The sequence below is a fragment of the Callithrix jacchus genome, chromosome X, assembly GCF_049354715.1.
Source record: "Callithrix jacchus isolate 240 chromosome X, calJac240_pri, whole genome shotgun sequence".
In the NCBI taxonomy this organism is placed as follows: domain Eukaryota; kingdom Metazoa; phylum Chordata; class Mammalia; order Primates; family Cebidae; genus Callithrix; species Callithrix jacchus.
Window position 1 is genome coordinate 149,091,911 of NC_133524.1, and position 7,304 is coordinate 149,099,214.

General features: G+C 45.0%; 1 protein-coding gene across 20 annotated transcripts in view; it reads left to right on the forward strand.

The window, feature by feature from the left end:
* ZNF185 (zinc finger protein 185 with LIM domain) overlaps positions 1 to 2,632 on the forward strand; it is a 77,085-nt gene extending 74,453 nt beyond the window's left edge. For all 20 annotated transcript variants that reach the window (XM_078363510.1, XM_035288228.3, XM_078363520.1 and 17 more), the window contains one exon: positions 510 to 2,632. The gene's annotated coding sequence lies outside the window, so the exon portion shown is untranslated. The remainder of the gene's footprint in view (positions 1 to 509) is intronic.
* The last annotated feature ends 4,672 nt before the right edge of the window (positions 2,633 to 7,304 follow it).

Below are 7,304 nucleotides of genomic sequence, written 5' to 3' on the forward strand. Positions count from 1 at the left end.
TAGCACCTGAGCCAAGGCCTCTAGCTGTCCTGGGATGCTTGCTGGGCCACTGTTGTTAGCCCCATTTTGCAACAAGGAAATAAAGATGTAGAAAGGAAGGCGGCCTGGAGAAACCCAGGTAGAATCAGGATCTCACCCCAGGCCTTAGGATTGTTGTCCAGGGCTCTCCATTCCACCATTGCTTGCATAGCTTCAGATCAGGACTGCAGAGCCATGGTGCTCAGTAAAACAAGCCTCTGGGCCGCACTATGAGCACTGCCTGAAGACATGTTTGCATTCTCATAGCCAGTGGAATTTATTGCAGTTTCTGAGCACAGAGCAAAATATATCCCCTGAAGGTAATCGGGATCGATAGCAACCAGGCTTTAAACCAGCTCCATGCTGATGGCCTTCTCTCCAGAAATCACCTTGAGCTAGGCGGTAACCCCTGATTACTGAAGCAGTCACCCACCCTGAGGGCCTCTGGCTGATGTGTTTCCAGTCTCATGGCGACTTCTGTTTTCTTTTAGCCACCCCCCAGGCTGATCAGAAGCTGATGACTCCTGGACAAGTTTGGCTGTCCCCAGTTTTGCCCCGAGTTGCTGGCTCCCATTCCCTGTTTGATTTCTTCGTGCGTTTGCCCTTCTCAAGTTGAAGTTGTATCTTGATGATGCTAGATAATTGCTTGTGTGTGGAGCTTCTTATAGCTTAGAAAGCACTTTACATCCATGATCTCATTTCAGGCTCAACAAAAGAGGATCAAACAAGAATTCCATCTTGCCTTCCCTAAGGCAGATTGGCTTTCTAATGAGTCTAGGTGAGCAGAAGTATAGGGTTCAGTGTGTCCTGATTACCTTGAAGCTTCCGAGGGGCCAAGTTGAGACTATTGATGATCCCTTGTGAGTAAATTGCAGACATTGAATGCTAGGGATTGGCGTAGGCTAGTGTTTAGCTTGTCTATTTGCCATATCTATCTTTTTTTAATTTCTATATACTTTAAAGAGTAGTTAGCTGCTTTTGTTGGGTTTTATAGCAGTGTTTCATTTTGTCTTCCACCCACCTTTCACTATATTTGAGTTTTCCCCTACTAGTATGTTGGCATGTATTGGAAAGTTTACACGATTAGGTTTAATTCAGTAGATTGTGACTTTAGGAGGCTACTGACCAAAGTGATATCTGTGTCTGTTGAAATCTTGATAGCTGATTAATTTGCCTTCAATTCCACTCCCTGAACTTCACACAGAAATTCTCCCAGGTGGGTTTTAGGGTGTATAGATCCCAGCAGGATTAAGGAGGGGGAAAGCAGCTAGCATTTCTCGAGGCTCTACTACATACCAGGCACTATCACAAAGTGATGGCATTAGTTCACATAATAATCCCGTGAAGGCGACATTCTCATCCTCATCTTAGAGATGAGGATATTGGAACTCGTAGAGGTGGTCATTGCATTGTGCAGAACTCTACAGAGCCCATGCTCTTCCAGAGCAGTACCCACAAAAGCAAGCATTGATTTTGTGCTGAGTATGTGCCAAGCACTGTGCAGGGGATGCACAGTTTCTGCCACGTTTATACCCTCTGTTCAGGCCTCCCTAAGAGCAGAAGGTGTGAAATCACACTCTTCCTCTGGGAATTCTGGATCCCTGAATGATCTCCACCCCTCCCCCGTCAAGTATTTCAAGGGCCAAGCTGTCTCTTTCCCTCCCCTCTGCCCATGAAAATGTCTGCAAACTGAGATGCTTTCAGCTGACAACATATTTGGCTCACAGATATTACCAAAGAGGAGCTTGTGAATCCAGGAAAAGCAGAGAGTGTTCAGTGACCCATTTTCCAGTTAAGACTCTGCCTCAAGCTGCTGACAACTGCTGGAGCCCCAGGTACCTGGGACATGGAGACTCGTTGGATGGCTGAGCAGATACAAGCTGTTCATGTAGTCAGCTGACCCTCTGCTCAGGCTCAGCTGGCCTCTGCCACCTTTGGGCCCAGCATCACTTTGTAAGTTCCTTGAAAGGAAGAACAACCTTAGAATATTTCGGATACAAGATGAGGGCATCTTCTCTTGATTTAATTATAAAAGGTCTCCATCTTTCTCCAGCTTCTGAGCCCTATGTACATTGGCTTGTAGACTTGTTCTTCCTGGCAAATGATCAGAGAGGAACACTCCATTTATTTGCGTTGGATTTTCCTCTGTAGAGCATGTACCCACACTGAATACCAACTGCTCTCCCTCAGCTGTAGTCCCCAGCATCAGACTTGGCACATAGTGGATACTAACACACAGCTACTCAATGAATGAGTGAAGGAAAGAAATGTCACCCCCTTGGTGAGAGGTGCTATCCCTGAGTCTTATTGCAGGCCCAGTGGATAGAATGCAAGGTAAAGAGGCCCAAGAAAGGCTGGCTTCCTCACTTCAAGGTATAGTCTGCCTTTAAGGGAGTTTTAGAACCAACATGCAAGATAATGAAAGAAATCTTGCAAAAGCATTATTGATTTTGATCCAAATCAGCTTCTTTCATGTCTAAAAAGGCACAGAATTTTGCAGATCTAAGGAAGAGGGATGGTTGCTTTACATTTTGCTGCTTTTTTATTGCTTAGTGTTTCTAATCACACTTAATCCACATTAATGTGCACAATTATAATAAATGGTAAGATATTACATGTGTCAGCATCAAGATTCCCTTTTTAAGTGTAATAACTTGCTGTATTCAGCTGTGTGATTTCTTTATTCCTATTTCCTGCAGCCATTTCTCTGTACAAAAGTAAACAAGTACTTAATGGCAAGATCGACACACTATGTATGCACAGGAAGTGTGGAATTCTAGACTCATCAAATCTTAATGAGGAATACTGTATTGTGGGGGGCTCCATTCTCCTCATCATTACCACTGCAGACAGACAGCCACCTAGCTGTTAGTGCATACTTCCAGTGGCTAGGAGTTCAGTTCCTTCCAAGCCCCTGCTGTCTGTGGACAGCCTTGGGTTTAGACGATGCATTCTTCAGTTGAGTTAAAGTCCATTTCTGTTTGTCAGCCACTGGTGGTCTTTAATCCCTCTGCTAGATGCCAGCCCCTAAAATAGTTGAAAATACTTCTCAGATTCTGTCTTGGTCAACTGTTCTCACATTTAAACACTCCCAGTCCCTCCACCTCTTACTTGAAAGTAATTCTTTTTCTTTCTTTTTTTTTTTTGAGACGGAGTTTCACTGTTGTTACCCAGGCTGGAGTGCAATGGCACAATCTCGGCTCACCGCAACCTCCACCTCCTGGGTTCAGGCAATTCTCCTGCCTCAGCCTCCTGAGTAGCTGGGATTACAGGCACGCACCACTGTGCCCAGCTAATTTTTTTGTATTTTTAGTAGAGACGGGGTTTCACCATGTTGACCAGGATGGTCTCGATCTCCTGACCTCGTGATCCACCCACCTCGGCCTCCCAAAGTGCTGAGATTACAGGCTTGAGCCACCGTGCCCGGCCGACAGTAATTCTTAATACACATCTCTTCAAGGCCCTCCTCAAAGGTGACCACAACACACACCCCAACTCATTCTTCTAGATGCATACCAATATAATCTACATGCCATCAAAGTCTTGATTCAACCCAGGGACAGGAAAGGGTGATCGGGAAGTCCAAAGATGGACATGATACTCAGAGAACTCCTTCCACCACTGAGTAGGGACCTCGGGGCCATTGGACTAGTGTTCCTCTAGCTATTTTTTCACCCCAACCTTGGACTTCATCTTGTTACAATGGGGAGGAAGAGCTTTTGCTGATTCAAAAGACAAGGACTGCAACAGGAGCTCCTAAGTATTTGTAGGACTCTCAATTGGTAACAGTGTGTGACACAAAGACCTAAAGGAAAAATAGGGGAGTGTCATTTTGAAACAGCAAGTCAATGCTAGTATTGGGCCTCCTCTGTTACCATGACTCCTGCTTCCTGTCCTGGGTTTGTTGTTGGAATTCACTCGGGGTGGCTGGCAAAATATTAGGGAAAGTTATAGATTAGTCTCAAACCTTTTAGAAGGCCAAAACGTTTTATTGGGGCGGGCCAAAGGTGGCCGGTACATTACATTAGCATAGGAAAGAGAGATGATAAGAGACTTGCCCAGTTAAGTCTGTTTACCTCACATCTCTTTGTCTCTACTCTGTTTACTCATGTAAACTTTGTGCTGGATGGTCCCCTCAGGGGGAGATCAAAGGGGAATTACCTGTTACTAGTGTTTACTCTGGGCCCGGAACCTAAAGATTTTATCATTCGTAAAACCACTCTTTTAAGCATGTTTATTATCCACAAACATGTTGATTTAGAACCTCTGTTAGGAAATCTTTACTGAGTAAATGTGTGGAGGTCTTGGTCAGTTGGCAGCTGTTGCCCTTGGAAAGCAGCCGACGACCATCCCTAGCCCACTTGAATCACTGAACCAGGTGTGAGAGTGCATTTATTCATCTGTTTTTAAGTCAGGGTCTGCAGGAGAGACCTCTGCAGGTGCTGGTCAACATCTCATGTATCTGTGATGGCCCTCTCCCCATGCATCTCTATGGCCTCTGGGCCACATGAAGACATTATGAATGTCTTCAGCCTGTGGATTTTCCTCCCCAGAACGTATTCCTCTTGTGAAACTTCTCTGCACAGTATCTTCTGCCTGTGAAGGTCTCAAACCTGCCTGCGAATGCCTTCTTCCCATTGTCCTCTGCCTCAGAATATCTTCTGCTCCTGGCTCTTTGCACAGTGCCTTCTACCTGCAGATGCCTTCTGCTTTCTGATACCTGCTGCTGAATTATTTCATTATCTAGGGCTCAGCCAATGAGGCCTATCTACACAAGGCCTTCTGACTGTAAGTGCCCTTGCCATAGGGTGCCTTGCTTAGTTAGTCTTACTTAAGGTCTGTTGATTTTGTTTTCAAAGAACAACACTGACTTTTTTTTTAATCATTTCATTGATTTTTTTCTATAATTTTCTAATCCCTATTTCATTAATGTCTCCTTTAATCTTTATCATTTCTTCCTTTCCACTTGCTTTGGATTTAGTTTGCTCTTCTTTTTCCAGTTCCTTTAAGGTGTAAAGTTAGCTTATTGATTTGAGATCCTTCTTTTGTTCTTCTTTTTTGTTTTTTTGGGAGACAAGGTCTAGCTCTGTGACCTAGGCTGGCGTGCAGTGGCACAATAATGGCTCACTGCAGCCCTGACCTCCTGGGCACAGGCAATCCTGCCACTTCAGCCTCCTGAGTAGCTGGGATTATAAGCACGTGCCACCATGACCAGCTAATTGTTTTCTTTGAATTTTTTTGTAGAGGTGGGGTTTGGCCATATTGCCCAGGATGGTCTAGAACTCCTGGGCTCAAGCAATCCTACCACCTTGACTTTCCAAAGTGCTAGGGTTACAGGAGTGAGCCACCATGCCCAGCCAAGATCTTTCTTCTTGAACATATGCATTTACTGCTAGAAATTGTTCTCTGAGCACTGCTCTAGCTCCATGTTGTATTTTCCTTTCCATTCATCTCAAAGGTTCTCTAATTCCCCTTGTCACTTCTTATTTGATCTACTTGTTATTTTGGAGTTTGTTGCTTAATGTGGGTTCCCCAAATTTCCTTTGGTTATCAGTTTCTAATTTCATTCCATTAGGGTAGGTTATTACACTTTGCATAACTTTAACTTTTTTTTAATCTTTTTATCTTTTCTTTTTTTTCCCTCTCTTTTCTTTTCTTCTAGAGCCCTCAGATGAGAAACTTCAACTTTTTAAAATTGGTGGAGGCTTGTTTTATGGCCCTGTGCTTTGCTGTGAATGTGTTTTCATGGGATTCTCCCTGCACAGCTGCCTTTGTGGGTCACTACCTGTGACCACTCTCTCCACTGTGCCTTCTGCCTTCACAGCCTCTGAATAATGAACCTTGCTTGAGAACTGCCTCTCCCTCTCTCTGAAAGCCTGCTGCACATTGTTCTTCACTTCTGAGGTCCACCATACACAGTGCTCTGCATTGTGCAAGCTGTCCAGTTGTGAGCTTGGCACAATATGGCATGCATAATGCTTTGATGTTAGGTCACCTCCTTATCATGTCCTCTGCCTGCAGTGCTCTCGGCAGATCTGCCTGCTTCAATATCTCCTCCCATGAATGTCTTCTGCCCATGGACGTCTTCTTTTGATCAGCACCTTGATGTGTCAATTGGTCACTTAATCACTCAACAATAATTGATTGGTTATCTCTCCTACCCATGTGCCAGACGTGTGGCCCAAGGAAAGTAGACTCAGGGAAGCTTTTTTTTTTTTTTCAAGACAGGATCGCACTCTGTTGCTAGGCTAGAGTGCACTGGTGCAATCTCTGCTCACCCCAATCCCCGCCTTCCAGGTTCAAGTGATTACCCTGCCTCAGCCTCTCCACTGAGTAGCTGGGACTACAGGTGCTCACCACCACACCCAGCAATTTTTTTGTATTTTAGTAGAGATGGGGTTTCACCATGTTGGTCAGAATGGTCTCGATCTCCTGACCTTGTGATCTGCCCACTTTGGCCTCCCAAAGTTCTGGGATTACAGGCATGAGCCACCACGCCTGGCCAGGGAAGCTTTTTAAATTTTTACCTTTAGAGATAGACTTTTACTCTGTCACCCAGGCTGGAGAGCAATGGCATGATCATAGCTCACTGCAGGGTCAAACTCCTGGGCTCAAGCAGTTATCTAGGCTCAGCCACCTGAGTTGCTGAGACTGCAGACACACACACCACCACACCTAACAGGGAAGCTTTTCACAAAGACATGATATTTGGCTTTAGTATGAGTTTGCTCAACAAAAGGAGGCTGTCTTCCAGCCCCTCTTTAATGGTCCCCTACACTCAGCTCCACCCCTTAAGGAAACTCACTTTCCTTATACAGTGTGTCAAGCCTTCTCTGGGACACTGGGAATATGTATCAGTGAGCAAGACAATCTGTGAACTCATGGAGTGACCGTCCTACTTCGGTAGTAACAGCGAAAGGAGCACGGGATTTCTGGGCTAAGGATGGTATTCTAGGGGAAGTGACTTCTGAGCTGAAACCTGAAGGATGAGGAAGAATCATTCATTCATTCATTTAATAATTTAAATATTTCCTGAGTACCCGTTGTGGGCCACACACTATGGTAGGCACTGGAGACACACCAGTGACAAGTCAGACAGGGACCCTGTCCTGGTCAATGATGGGAGGCAGGTGCTAAATAAACGTGAAAGTCTTTATTTTCATTTTCTCTTGAATCCACTTCTTTCAGGCTCTCACATCTACCATGGTACTAAAAATGCTACTGCTAAGGTCCCCAATGACCTCCACATTGCTAGACCCCCATGCATGCTTCTCGGGCCTCATTGA